The 14,050-nt window shown below is 42.9% G+C and overlaps 1 long non-coding RNA gene and 1 other non-coding gene across 2 annotated transcripts in view; one reads left to right on the top strand and one right to left on the bottom strand.

The window, feature by feature from the left end:
- The window catches only part of LOC142442777 (uncharacterized), a 218,236-nt gene that overhangs the window by 130,986 nt on the left and 73,200 nt on the right, over positions 1–14,050 (bottom strand). The window lies entirely within an intron of this gene.
- LOC142443845 (U1 spliceosomal RNA) lies at positions 9,545–9,707 on the top strand. Its single transcript, XR_012783586.1, has one exon. It is a non-coding gene; the product is annotated as a U1 spliceosomal RNA (small nuclear RNA).

Here is a 14,050-nt window from a genome sequence, read left to right as displayed (position 1 = left end):
AGGAAAATAAGTTCTCGCTTCACTATTGTCTGTTTATAGTCAGGCTCCTCACTATTTTGAAAGAGATTACCATAATCCCTTGGCTTGCTGGTTAAGGAATTATGCATCTGCAGTTGGCTCTTGTGATCCCTGATCAAAATTCACTATCAAGGGATACCTGTCTTCATTCTGGATCAACAATCAAGTATTCTAGTAAATTCTTTCTACCGTGTACTTCTTGAAAGGTCATGTGTCTATACCCGCCAAATCTTGCCCACATTCTAAACCCGTGTATCTAACTATTTACTGGTCATTTCAACACAAACATTTCGAAATTGAACTCAGGTCCTCTCTCTATCACTTTCTTCTCCACACACACCTGCTCTTCTCTCTGCTTTTTGGAATTCACCCCGCTGCAGTCATCTATCTACTCAGTAGTCTAAATTAAAAATGTCAAAGGAGTGACTCTTCATTTCATTTCTCTCTCACCTTTCAAATCAATTAGACAGTAAGTCCTTGCACAGTGCACCGAAAGTTCAGTCTTTCCATTCCACTATCAGAAGCGCTTTCTAAATCAGTCTCGATTTAGATTAATTTCTAATGCATATTTAGGTTCATAATTTATTCATTACAGAAGTAAGTCTAAACTCCTAAACATAACCATTCAACAGGTATTTATCTTTACTTGCTATGCACAATTCACTCTGCTTTGTATTGTGGAGGACACAAACTAACTAATGTGTGGTCTGTGTACTTCAGGAGCTTGCAAACTAAAGGATAATCATTGACATAAAGAAATGCAGCTAAAAAAGAAAAGAAATACAGCTAACTTAATTATGGTGGATTGAACCACAGTATAATACTTGGTCAGTGGACCTCCCTTTTGACCCAATCTGAATTTGCTCTAGGTTTATCTATTCCTCACTTGTTTTATGACAGAAATTTATTCTCTGGCTCTTTTAATATTGCTGGTGGTCTTTTCTTTCCTACTGTTATTTTTTGTATTTATTTATTTTCTTCTGTCTGTTACATTATGTTTTCATTTATTATTATTTTTATTTCTGTTAGGTTGCCCAGTTTATGAAACACAGAATGAGTGGACACATCGAGACAATAACTGATGTTGTGGTTTATTGGGGGCAGAGACCAGGGAGGGTGAGGGGAATTGGGGAGTAAACAATGAATTCAGGAAGGGGGAGGGAGCACTAAAATTGATTGTGATGATGTATATGCAACTCTTTTTAAAAGCAACTTAACATTGGAAGTATATGACATTTGAATATTATATCATCAAGAAAACTACTAAAAAAGGTGACAAATGGTTACCTTGGATGAAGGAGTAAGAGTTTTGCTTAGGGGGCATTTAGTTTATGTTAATTATGGTAGAATAATTTAGAAAAAGATGTCAATAACGGTTGCACAACACAAAGCATGATCAATGGCACTGAATTATACAGGTAGAAGTTGTTAAACTGGAGAATGTTTTGTTTTTCACATTTTTGGCACAATTGAAAAATTTGAGGGGATGCCCCCCATAAACCAGAATTGTGTGGGGTGGAGCAGGGCTCTTGTAGTGTGCATCTTTTCCTCTAGTCAAGCATCAAGCAACTCACTCTGAGTTGTGTACCCAGTGGCATCCCCTGGGTAGGTTCTCTCTAGTCACAGTGAATTTTTTCATAAAAGCAGTTTCCCTCAAACTGTGTTTTTTGTGATGGACACTTTAAGAAAATAGTGTGGACCATTGAAAACTGTTGTGATGTTGAACATAGCTTACAAGGACAGTGCTGGGGGAAAGCTCAAGTGTATGAGTGATTTTCTTGTTTCAAAAAAAGGTGAAATGTAGATTAATGACAAACCTCATTCTGAATGGCCATTACCTTCCCTGAATGGACAAAAATGTTGACTCGTAGTGCATTTGGAGTTTGTTCCACCAGGTCAGACTGTTAATCAAGCTTTCTAGGTAGAGGTCCTCAAAAGATTGTATAACTGCATGTGACAAAAAGGGCCTCATTATTGCAGAAGGGGACTGGCTTTGCCACCTTGACAATGCAGCTGCTCATGCTGCCACCTCAGTAAGCCAGTTTTTAGCAAAAAGCAGCATGCCTCTCCTGCCCCATGGACCTGACTCACCTGGGCTTTCTCCATGCAACTTCTTTTTGTTTCCAGGAATGAAGAGGAACATGAAAGGACAGCAATTTGACGAGGTGGAAAAGGCGAAGAAAAAAACCAGGGATATGCGGTCAGTTATCCAAACAGATGAGTCTGAAAAGTGTTTCCAAGAATGGAATCGCAGATTTAGTACATATATTAAGTGTAATGGAGAGTACTTTGAAGGTGATAAAGTTGTTTTGTAAAAAAAAAAAATTAAACACATAGCTTTGAAAAACAATTTCAATGTGGGGGGCCCCTCATATATATTTACATGAATAGCAATGAGTATAAGGAAGAAGAGCATGTTCTAAAATTGATTTTGTTAATGATTGTACAACTCTTCTGGATATGATTGAACTATTGAATTATATGATATGTGGATGAAGTGCCAATAAAACTGTTTTGTTTGGGATTTTAAAAGTATACAAGGAGTTAAGCAGTGGTAGAATACAATTAGGGTTGAGGAATGAGAGTGAGGTGGTTGCAGGTTTATAATATGTTGCCTAGATTTTGTTTGGCCTACAGGAGGCCCAACAATAAGATGACAGTGTCTAAACATTGAGCCAATGAAAACTTTAACTCCACCCATATCCTGCTTCCAAAACCTGGTCCCTAAGCCACGTCAACATCTCAGCATCTGCCCTCGATCTGAGACAAAGCTAGTCTTGGATAATGAAGCTTCCCTCCACCCCGACTCCACTCTATAAAGCAAACGAATGCAAGTTGTCTTTATTCAGTGTCATAGCTGAGAAAAACAAACGCAGAGGTTGCATAACTAGACAAAACCCCAAATGAATACAGCAGTCAGGGATGAAGTTCCGGACTTATCCCAAGAGGCCAGACCTTAGGTTTTAACCTGAAAGCTTAGGGGTGCTTGGTGGTGGGTGAGTCCGACTCTTTCTCACCTCCACACCCTCATTCTTCTAGTGCAAGCTTCTCTGGATTTGGGGCACGAAGGAAGAATCAGGAAAGTGCACATATCTTCTTATGTGATCAGGCCTTACTCTTCCCAGTTGATTGTAATTGCTCATCTAGCTTATTGTTTACGAGCTCAATGCAGGTGATGACTTGGGATCACCCTCTGCTGAGAGATTTGGTGAGATCCTTTGGCAAACTTAGTGATGTCCTCTTCTCTCCCCCATTCTGCTCCCTACATTCACACTGCAACCACTTCTGAGAGGACTGGAGCTTCCAATCTGATATCCTTGGAGCCAACTCTCAAGCCTACAGTCAAGTGAGGATGTTCTCATCTCTCCTTGAAGGGAGACGGCCACTCTCCATTGTCTCCTGTCCACCTCCATTTTCCTCCACTCATGCCACTCCCAGCCAGTTCTCTCTCCCTGCATTTCAGTAGCACAGAAGGCAGACCTGCTGCTTTAGAAGGTCATGCAGCCAGAGAACAAAGCCTTTGCTTGCTTCTCCTTTCAAGTGATTTGCTGGGCTACCTTCCCCCACATACTTGGGAGAGATAATAATCTCTGTACACTTCCACCCCATCCTGACCCCCACCCTAAGTTCTCCCAACCTCCTGCAGGAGGTGAGGACATTGATGACTGGTCGGGCCAGTTCTCTAAATCGCCTCTCAGCAAACCCTGCAGGACAGCGCCTGATCCCAATTTCTGGCGACTCTATAAATTAGAATATGGGACACACTGTTCCTTCAGCCTTCCAGTTTGCGTGTGAGTAGTAATCACAGTGACTGGAATGCTTTTTCAAGTAATGATTCTCAATGCTAGCTGCCTATCCAAATACCTGGGATGTCTTCATGGAATAAAGACAGAGTTCCTAACTTTATCGCAGATGGACTCATTGCCCCGAATCTCCAAGGTTACAACCCAGGGATCCGCAATATAAACTCCGTGGGAAAGGAGTCAGTCCTCTGGGATGATTGACATTTGCATCTCACCACTAACTGTGAGGAAACCACATGAGGACCCCAAGCTCCTTTACCAGTTCAGACACCCACCATCTTTCCCAGGGCTCGCCAAGTCTTCGCTGGATTCGATCATCTGTTGCAATGGCCACGCAGAACTCAGACAATACTCATGATTATGAGGGTGTATTAGGTAAGTAAATACAACAAATCAAACTCAGAAAACAGAAAGTGTTTGGGGGATACAGTGCTTTTGTCTGCAATACCCTCTTCTGAGTCATGTTGGCAGACTGGTCCCCGGTCTCAGCCACAAGATCCCTTGGTCTCGATGTTGCTTGGGCAAGAGTTACAAAGCACCTTTGGTGCTGTTAAGTACCCACAGGGCACCCTATCCTGCATGTCGGCCTCCTTCCTAAAGGCACTTGGCTTTACTCATTTTCGTGGGCCTGCAAGACTGGCACTCTGTCTTATGACACTCCCACTTCACACAAGGATCTCACACATGCTTAGATGGCGACTCTTCTGTATTGCTGGTTGTGAAATTCTCTTCTCGGTTGTGAAATGGTTCACTTCACACTCAACAGAACGGCAAAACCACCCAGCTCCGCCCTCTCCTCAGAGGTCGCCACAGCAAAGGCTATGGACAGAAGACCCACACCAACTAATTGCATTTCACCACAGTCCCCTTCTAGTAAGTGGAGACTCATTTGCAAACAGGGAAAAGCCTGTGAGTTTTCTTGTGTCAAAGCATTGCTGAGAAATTTGTAGCCCCTAAACATTTTCCAAGTTCTTTAACCCCAGATTTACAGGTAATCTCTCATGGTTTACCTGTACAGGTGACTCATCTAGTGTTTGTGGGTGAATTTTATTGACTTAACTCTCAAAAGTAATCTTATTTCTAAATAACTGGGAAATATTTCACCCTTCCTCCACAGGGCCAACTAAAACCTTCCCAAATATAATGCTGTTTTTTACTAGTCACAAGATGATATGAAACATATGTATAAAGAATCCAGATGGCCACTAGCTAGTCAAATACATCCAGTTAGAAAATGAGAATTGCTAGTTTAGCTTTACTTTCTGATATAGCCAAAATTTCTATGGCAGTATCAGCTTCAAGTGATTTCTGAGAAAGATTTATTTATATATGTTGGACTTTCATTATGTAATTTGCTTGGGATTCCACAAAAGAATACATGCAGGGAGAATGATGGGTGATTCATTCCTCAGATTTCTTTTTTCTCGCTAGCTTGCTAACTTTTGCTTTCAATGACCAAAGAGAGACTACAGCCCCTTAAAGACCAAGGAATCTGGTGTCCTATTTCTCATCAAAGAGCTTCCTTCTTATCAAAGTCCAATAGAAAAATGGTTTTGGCTATATCACCATTTCATCACTGCATTGGATTCCTTTCTGGTCAACCTGCCCCCAATTGCCTCCAATTCTCACCAGATTAATCTTCCCAAATTATAGTGCTGGGTATTTTATCACCACCTCTGTCACATCCCTTAATTAAATATCATTTAATTCAAAGAACACTTATTAAGGAACCACAAAGTTCACAGCACTGGGCTAAACGCTATGGGAAGACAAACTTGAATATCACAGCTTCTGCCTTCAGGTAGTTTATATTTCTCTAAGAGATATAAGGCATTTCCTAACTGCCTTTAGGACAAAGCTTGTAAGTGTTATATCTCAGGTTAAGACTAAACTATGGGCCTTGTGACACTGGAAAAAACAAAGCTAGCTCCTTTTCTAACGATGCCAATTATTTACAAAGTAGTCTAAGTCCCCGATGTGGGCAACAGCTGCATTATAAAGTGACTCTGTCAAACTACATCTATCTCCACGATAGTCAATGCACATTACCTGCCCCAGGGACAGCAATCTCTTGAGTTCCAAAAATGCCATGCAGGTTTTTCCCCTATCTCTCCTAACGCCGAACGCTTTTGACTAGATCCTCACTCATAGTACTCTAAGCTTCTCAGATTCTAGGAACTTCAAATACCATCTTTCCCTTGAAAACTCTCCTGTGTCAACCAACTGCAGGTTCCTCTCCATTCTCTGCATCTGAGCCACTCATGGAAGTCTTCTTGTCCGCTTCTCTGAATCTAGAATAGTTTTCAGATACACAACTCTAGCCCACAGGATGGATTGACTGGTCCTTCTTTGCTGCAGTTCAGCATCCCAGCCTCACACCTTAGGTGCGCTCCCTTATTGCCCACAGTCCTAGTGCTATATATACTTAGTCTTCAATTTCCAGCTCCATCTTGAGTACCAAACTGACCCGGGCCTCTGCTTGGATTATAAAAGTATCTTCTCCCTACTGCATCCTCTGCATACCCTTCCTTTGCAATATCTATTCCGTGTGTTCTTCTATTTAACTCAGCTTATGAAATCACCTCAGGAAATTTTCTCAATTAGCATAATTTAACTGTAACTATTTTATGTACAAAAAGTACAGCCCTAAGGGTCTGGTAGAAAAAACAAAATGGACATCTTTATAGACATTCTTTTGAAATTCCAAGCTAACTAGCTAAATATCTTCCCGCCTATGATTTCACAAGACTGAATATTTGCTCTGGATGTACCTTTGTTCCTTCTAGTTCTTGGCCCTAGTTTCCTGCAGACCGTTTTGTGACCTCACTCCAAATGATGTTACATTGAACTGTAGAGCAACTCCGAGCTAAAAGTTACTGAACAAACATATTTCACAGAAGTATTGCTTCCTGCTCATGGTACTGCTGTTTGACTTTCCCACCCTCTGTGGACATCGTGCCCCGTGGACTCAACCTCATTTGCTCCCTGATTAGTGATCATGTTTCTCCCCTGAGAAAAGGAGAAGCCAGTCTCCACCAGTGTCCTTGCTCCCCCTTGCTCCCCTCCCCCTTCCCCAAGTTCACAGATACACCACTCCCTATTTAGAATAATGGTCCTTGGTGCCTCTAAAGATACAAGCTCCACTGCCTCCTCTGGGATTCTGTTGCCATTGCCACTGAATGTATTTGCCTATGGCTCCCCAGTCTCTTTGTTAATACTTCATTCTACAACCACATAATGTTTCCTTGCCCACAGTGGCTTCAATGAGTTTGTGGAAAAGTGGGGATTTTTCTACAAACTTCTTGAAGCCTTTTGTCACAACCTAGGAAGTCAAAGGCAAACTGTCTGACGTGTATGCCACATTTGATTGTATATGGCACATTTAAAATATATAACTAGGACAGCACTTTGGTGGGGGAAAAGTAATCACAATATAATTAAAGTGCTAATCGATTCTCAGCAAGATGCCCTCAAAGTGCACAAAGTTCATTTCAGTGCCTCTCGGACCTGGCATAACTCCTGCTCCACTCTGATGAAAACTTCCAGGACAATATTCACTTAAATGCATCTGACGGAATTGTTATAAAATTTCTCAGGAGAATCATTTCTTAGATTTTGAACTGGAACAGTGAAAATTGTCTAAAGTCTACCAGCTCAAGCCTCTCTAGGCTGTCACACATTACAAAATTCACTCAATCTCTTAAAAGTCCAATAGAAAGAGCAAGAGATCATCAGAAAAATGCTGATTCTAGGGCCAATATATAATTATCCCAAGAATCTTGCAGTTCCAGAAAGTTTAAAACCCAGAAGAGGGGAACCTGTAAAAATTATACAGAGGACAACCGGAAGTCCGCCCAGGGATCAAAGCTGGAGAACTCAGGAGCGAAATGAATAGCATAAAAGTAGATTGTGACCTGAAGTATCAGATAGAGACACGGGAGGCCACCTGGAATGAGTGAAGTGGTGGAAGAAGAGTAGAGACACGGGAGGTCACCTGGAATGAGTGAAGTGGTGGAAGAAGAGTAGAGACACGGGAGGCCACCTGGAATGAGTGAAGTGGTGGAAGAAGAGTAGAGACACGGGAGGCCACCTGGAATGAGTGAAGTGGTGGAAGAAGAGTAGAGACACGGGAGGCCACCTGGAATGAGTGAAGTGGTGGAAGAAGAGTAGAGACACGGGAGGCCACCTGGAATGAGTGAAGTGGTGGAAGAAGAGTAGAGACACGGGAGGCCACCTGGAATGAGTGAAGTGGTGGAAGAAGAGTAGAGACACGGGAGGCCACCTGGAATGAGTGAAGTGGTGGAAGAAGAGTAGAGACACGGGAGGCCACCTGGAATGAGTGAAGTGGTGGAAGAAGAGTAGAGACACGGGAGGCCACCTGGAATGAGTGAAGTGGTGGAAGAAGAGTAGAGACACGGGAGGCCACCTGGAATGAGTGAAGTGGTGGAAGAAGAGTAGAGACACGGGAGGCCACCTGGAATGAGTGAAGTGGTGGAAGAAGAGCAAGCCTCCTTAACAGGGGAATTTCAAATAATATGGATACATATTTCCCACACCCTCCCTCTCATTTGAGGGTGAATCGAATGTAGTGGCTTTCTTCCAAAGAATAAAGTTTGGAATTAAAAACATAAATAGTACAATGAAAAAGCCTGGACAATAAAATTTTGAATTAACTTCGACAAGGATGGCATATTTTTTGTTCAAAACCATTTTATTGGGAGTTAATACAAACATCATTCAGTAGTTCAATCATATCAAGCAGTATAATATAATTGCTACCACCATCCATTTCAAAACATTCTTATCCTTCCTGAAATCCCTGACATCAGCTCTCTTTTACCCCCACCCCTCATCACCACCATCACCACTGTACCCCCACCGAAACCTTGATTCCACAAGCTGTCCCTGTGCATTCACCAATCCTAGGGTTCAAACACAGAAAAACATCACAAAAATTACTCAAGAGAAAAACCCCCAATGACTTGACACATCTGAGATAAACCCCAGTATGAACAAACAACAACAACAAAAATACAGAAAATGTTGAAAAGCAGGTTAGGCATACATAACATGCATCATAGGAGGGATCAACTGACAAAGTTTTAACCATTCAAGTCAGATTTATCCTTTGGATCTTCTGTAGTCATCTCTCCAATGCACTCTGTTTAGTAACCACTTTCCTCCCAGCCCTCTACTATGGATAAGGAGAGATCACCGGAGGCTGAGATCCTATGTAGTTCCCACAAATGTGTCTTGGTCTCACACTGACATCCATAGCCTTCTGCAAACCGGTTTCTCACAATTTAGACTCTGAAAATATTCCCTCCTTTGGCTTCAGATAATAGGATTTATAGTCCTTTGGCGATTGATGATGGTGAGCTCCTTCCATGTGGACATCTCACTTAGATGGCTGATTGTTTGGAAACAAGCCTTTAAAACCCCAGATGCTATTTTATCTGATAGCCAGGCACCATCTAATTTCTTCACCACATTTTGCTCTAGCACCCACATCTTCTGTGTTCCCTTCCTGAGGGCGAGGATCAAGCAGGGCCATCAAGTAAGAACTAATTGTTAGTTGGAACTAACACTAGAGGGAGTAGTGATATCATGAGGGTAGGGGGAGGGGTGGTCGGGAAGGGGGAAATGGAGAAAAAGGGGAACCCATCACAAGGTTGGATATATACCCCATAAGGGGTGGGAGAGTCGGAGGAGGAAGGGGAAGAAAGAGGAGCTTACAGGGGAGATACCATGATCACGAAGGTGGTTTTCCAGGGCAAGGCTTCTCCATTGCACTCCAGATGTGCTGACCCCTGCGACTTCCCCAAATGTGGGAAACTCGACTGCATAATTTGTGGTTGTGGGGGACTGCATTCGCGCTCTCCCTTGATTTTTTTTAAAGGAGCTTATACCAAGGGCTCAAGTAGAAAATGTTTTGGAAATGATGATCACAACATATGTACAAATATGTTTGATACAATTGATAGATGGAAAGTTATAAGACCTATAAGAGACCCCCCAAAAATTATTAAAACACAAAGCTGGACCTAGGATTGAGTGTGAGCCTAAAACCCATTCTTGGATCAATGTTTTTTGGTTTGTTTAGTTTTTATCTGTCTTTGGCTCCCTTTCAAGCCCTCCTTGTTAATTTATGGTAGAGTCTTATTGATCATCCCTGAGGCAAACAGACCTTCCATTACTACTGACATTCATTAGACCCTGGTACTATTTTTTTATAGTGTTATTAGCACATTTAAGAGGCCAGGGAAGACATTTTTGTTATAGAACAAGCAAAACATACTTTCACCTAGAAGAATTCCAGTTTGGGTCAACAGGGAGGTCAACAGACCAAGTTTATCAAGTCCAATCTATTATTATTATAATGATCTCTATTGGATAGTAAAGCTGTTTGAGACCCTTGTCAGAGGGGATCTGCCAGAGACTTAACTGACTAGATGCTCTGCAGATTCGTCTTGGGCTCCCCCTGTCCTTCACAGCCTTCTACAAATTGGGTCTTCCCAATTTAGGCTCTGCTATTTCTCCCTTTGTCATATTTGGATTTTGTTATTGTTGTTGTAGGATCACACAAGCTAGCATGCTTCTTCCATGTAGACTTAGTTGACTCCTCACTTAGATGGTTGCTTCTTTGAACACAAGCCTTTAAGACCTCGGATCCTATTCTGCTTGATAACCGGGCACCATCTGCTTTCTTCACCACCCTTTGCTATAGCACCCTTATCTTCAGTGATCATTTCATGAAGTTGAGTATAGAACAGGGTCATGGTATTAGAACTAACTGTTCTTGGATTAAAGCTAGAATTAAGAGGGGGCCCAGAATTCATCTGACTTGGGTTTACTTTGGCAGTCCTATTATGACAAAATCAAAACCCCATTAAACCAGCTACCCCAACAACAGCAACAAACCAACATGCAGACAACAAAAAGAAACAAAATAAATGTAGGAAAATGAAAACCAATAGAAACAGAAAAGTAAAACTTTGTCCCTCATCCCCCTGGGGTATAAGGTGATTGCACCAGTAACATCACCACTTTTCCAATGACCCCACACTGTGGACACTGTCAGTACAAGAAGTCGATGCAGGTACAGTTCCACCGTGATCCACAGCCCAGGAGTGATTGCTCCACACCATTCGATCTCTCATTCGATTGTGCTCTCTTTACCCTTAGACTGGGGATTGGTGCTAGGGGGAAACTTCCTGGATCAATCCTTCCAAGTTCAGAACCCTGCCCAACAGATCAAAACCTGTCATGTCACTGTGAGGGGCGTCTTGAGGTACTAAAGATATGGTCATTCTGGGTTTCTTTCCATTGGACACCCACCAAGCCGGGGGTTTCCTCCAAGGTCTAATGACCACCACTTCCACAGGTCCAGGACAGCCACTCTCTGCTTCCTCTCCCATCTGAGTACCCCAGTTCTCAGTCCAAGGGTGTGGGCAACTTTGAGTCAGGGCTCAGTTCATCTTGCCAGGCCTCTATGTTAAGTCAGGTGTAGTCCCCGAGTTAGGCCATGCTGCCCTGGTACTAATTTTTTAAAGCACTGTTGAGAAAGTGATATTGGGCCAATGTAGGCTACCTCCATGTCACAGTGCATGAATTATTCACTTGTATAAAATCAATCCCTTCATGGCTGAATGCTATTTACACAAATAATGAAGGCTAATAGTCAGGGGAAATTTTACAATAATATCTACTGAGACTGTCAGCCCAATATTGCCAGAGTAATGCATATCTTAATACAGTATCTAGAGTATTGATGCAGCAAAGCCATGTATGTTCACCTTCCAACAGTTCAACTATCTTGGTACCACTGTTTTCCATATCCTGAGATTCCATGTATTTTCCAGCTGAAGTCCTAAGGTTACAAGTGTGTCCAGTTCACCCACTGGAGTTTCCAGATCTCACCGATGCAGCCTCTGAAACATGCCGTGCACCTTGAAAAGTCACGAATCAATATCCCAGTGTTCCATAGCACTCAGCCTGGGTCCCCAGGATGCTCCCAGAAGCCCAGGCCAATGTGGCCCATTCAGTGCATACCACCAGGGACACAGCCCACCTATGGTCTCCAAAGCATTTTCAGTCATTCTTCCCCCACCTCTTTACCTGCCAACAGACATGCATTTGTGTTTCAACAGACAGGTTTGTTCCCTTCCCCTCTCCTGACTTGATTTTCCCACCAGAATCCCTCATTCCTCTGATAGGACTGTCCACCTGCCCGGGGGACCTTGTCATAGCTCTGCATGGCAGCCACTCAGCAGACAACACCTCCTTCCCCTCCCTTGATCAGTTGACCCCAGCTGAAATGAGGCCCCCTCCAGTGGAGTGGAATGTCATCTTTTTGTTGCTGTTTGAGAGAATACACAGAATATCACATACCACCCAATGGCTTCTACCTGTACAGGACACCTGTTTCTACATGTGGCACTGACTGCATTCTTCTAGTTAGCCAGCCATTCTCCCCCTCCTTTTCTGAGTTGCAGCCCCTTCCCCCCACCACCTGCATGCCCACACCCACTGTGTCCTGTTCTCCCTGAGTTATTCTGGGTAGACTAGAGAAACAAATCCAGGGAGATCATACATGTATAAGGAGGAGGTTTATAAACAAGAGCAACTAAATATTGAGAAAGCATTCCATCCCAGTCCAGATCAAGTCCATAAGTCCAATATTAGCTCATATGTCTGATACAATCTATAAAGTCCTCTTCAGACTCACGAAACACATGTAATGATGCTGACTGCAGGAGTATCACAGGCCAGTAGGTTGGAAGTGTTGTGGATCCAGTGGTGTTTTAAGTATCTCAGAGATGGCAGGGGTCTCTATATGGCTTCTCTAGCTCCAGAGGTCTGGAGGTAGGTTCATGTGTCTACTCCAGCTCCCAGGGCGAAATGCCATGTGTCTTGTCAGTAGAGAGTACACAAGGGAGGGAGCAGTGAGATCAAATGTCTCCCGCCTCCAAGGAGGAAAAATACAGGAGTTCCCAGGATTCTCAGGAGAAGGCCATGCCCACACAGAAGCCTCATTGGCTATGACCCAATTAACAGACTAGACTCCACCCCTTCACTCTTAATCCTCTCAATCCCAAATTGACACCAGATTATGTAACTACCACATCCCCTTTTCTTCTTGACTTAATGACTAGCACTGACTTTTTAGATCTCATCTTGAAATACTCTTGTTCCTGTTTTCTTTGCATTGTGCTTGCCTCCCACCCACCCAGTCTAATTCCCTTAAACGCCTCTTAATGTGACAAGTGTGGTTAATTGTATCAGCACAAGCTCAGCAGTTCAAACCCACCAGTTGATCCTCTGGGGCACTGGTTTTCAACCTTCCTAATGCCTTGACCCTTTAATTCAGTTCCTCATTTTGTGGTGACACCCAACCATAAAATTATTTTCCTTGTTACTTCATAACTGTAATTTTGCTACTGTTATGAATAAGATGACCTGTGTGAAAGGATCATTTGATCCCCCAAAGGGGTTGTGACCCACAGGTTGAGAACCACTGCTCTGGGAGAAAGATAAGGCTGCCTGCTGTCCTAAAGATTTAAAGCCTCAGAAACCCAAAGGGATAGTTATACTTTGCTCTATGGTCGCTATAAGTCGGAATCAACTAGATTACAGTAGACATGGCTAGGGGTCTTTTTTGCAGTTTTTTTTGTTTGTTTGTTTTTCATGTTGTCATAAGCTCACTGTCCCCAAAAGTTTCTATTTAATCCTTTGAGTTTCCATTGTTCATTGGAAGATAAGTCATCTGGATGGCATATATGGGTCAAAGAACTACATTTGACGATGCATAATTGGTTTCTGAAATTAGTCTGGCTGTATTAAAACATGTTAAAGAATTAGGAGTGTTTGATTCATCTCTTTAGCAACAGGCCCCAGAGGAGGTGGGCGGCCTCCCCTGCCCCATCCTCTAAGGTCAGATACTTGGGGGGGTAGAATGCCACGTGATCTCCTCCGCTCTGATACTAGTAAAGCATGCCTGGCCGTAAACATACACGTCAGTGGACCTACTGGACCAAAGGAGACTGACAGGAGGCGGTCTCCACATGTGCTCCTCACCCACAGTGCTCAATGGCAGAGTTGCTACTTTATATCTATGCAGTGTCCAGAAGCCAGGGGAAATAGTGTGCCTTGTGATTACCTCACCTAAGTCCCTTATCCACAAAACAAATGAGGTGTGCATAGAAGGGTTGTCATCTCCACAGAGACAG

This window comes from Tenrec ecaudatus, chromosome 3 (assembly GCF_050624435.1).
Source record: "Tenrec ecaudatus isolate mTenEca1 chromosome 3, mTenEca1.hap1, whole genome shotgun sequence".
NCBI classification, from domain to species: domain Eukaryota; kingdom Metazoa; phylum Chordata; class Mammalia; order Afrosoricida; family Tenrecidae; genus Tenrec; species Tenrec ecaudatus.
The sequence above is the reverse complement of the archived record's forward strand: the minus strand, read 5'-3'. Positions and strand labels throughout refer to the sequence as shown.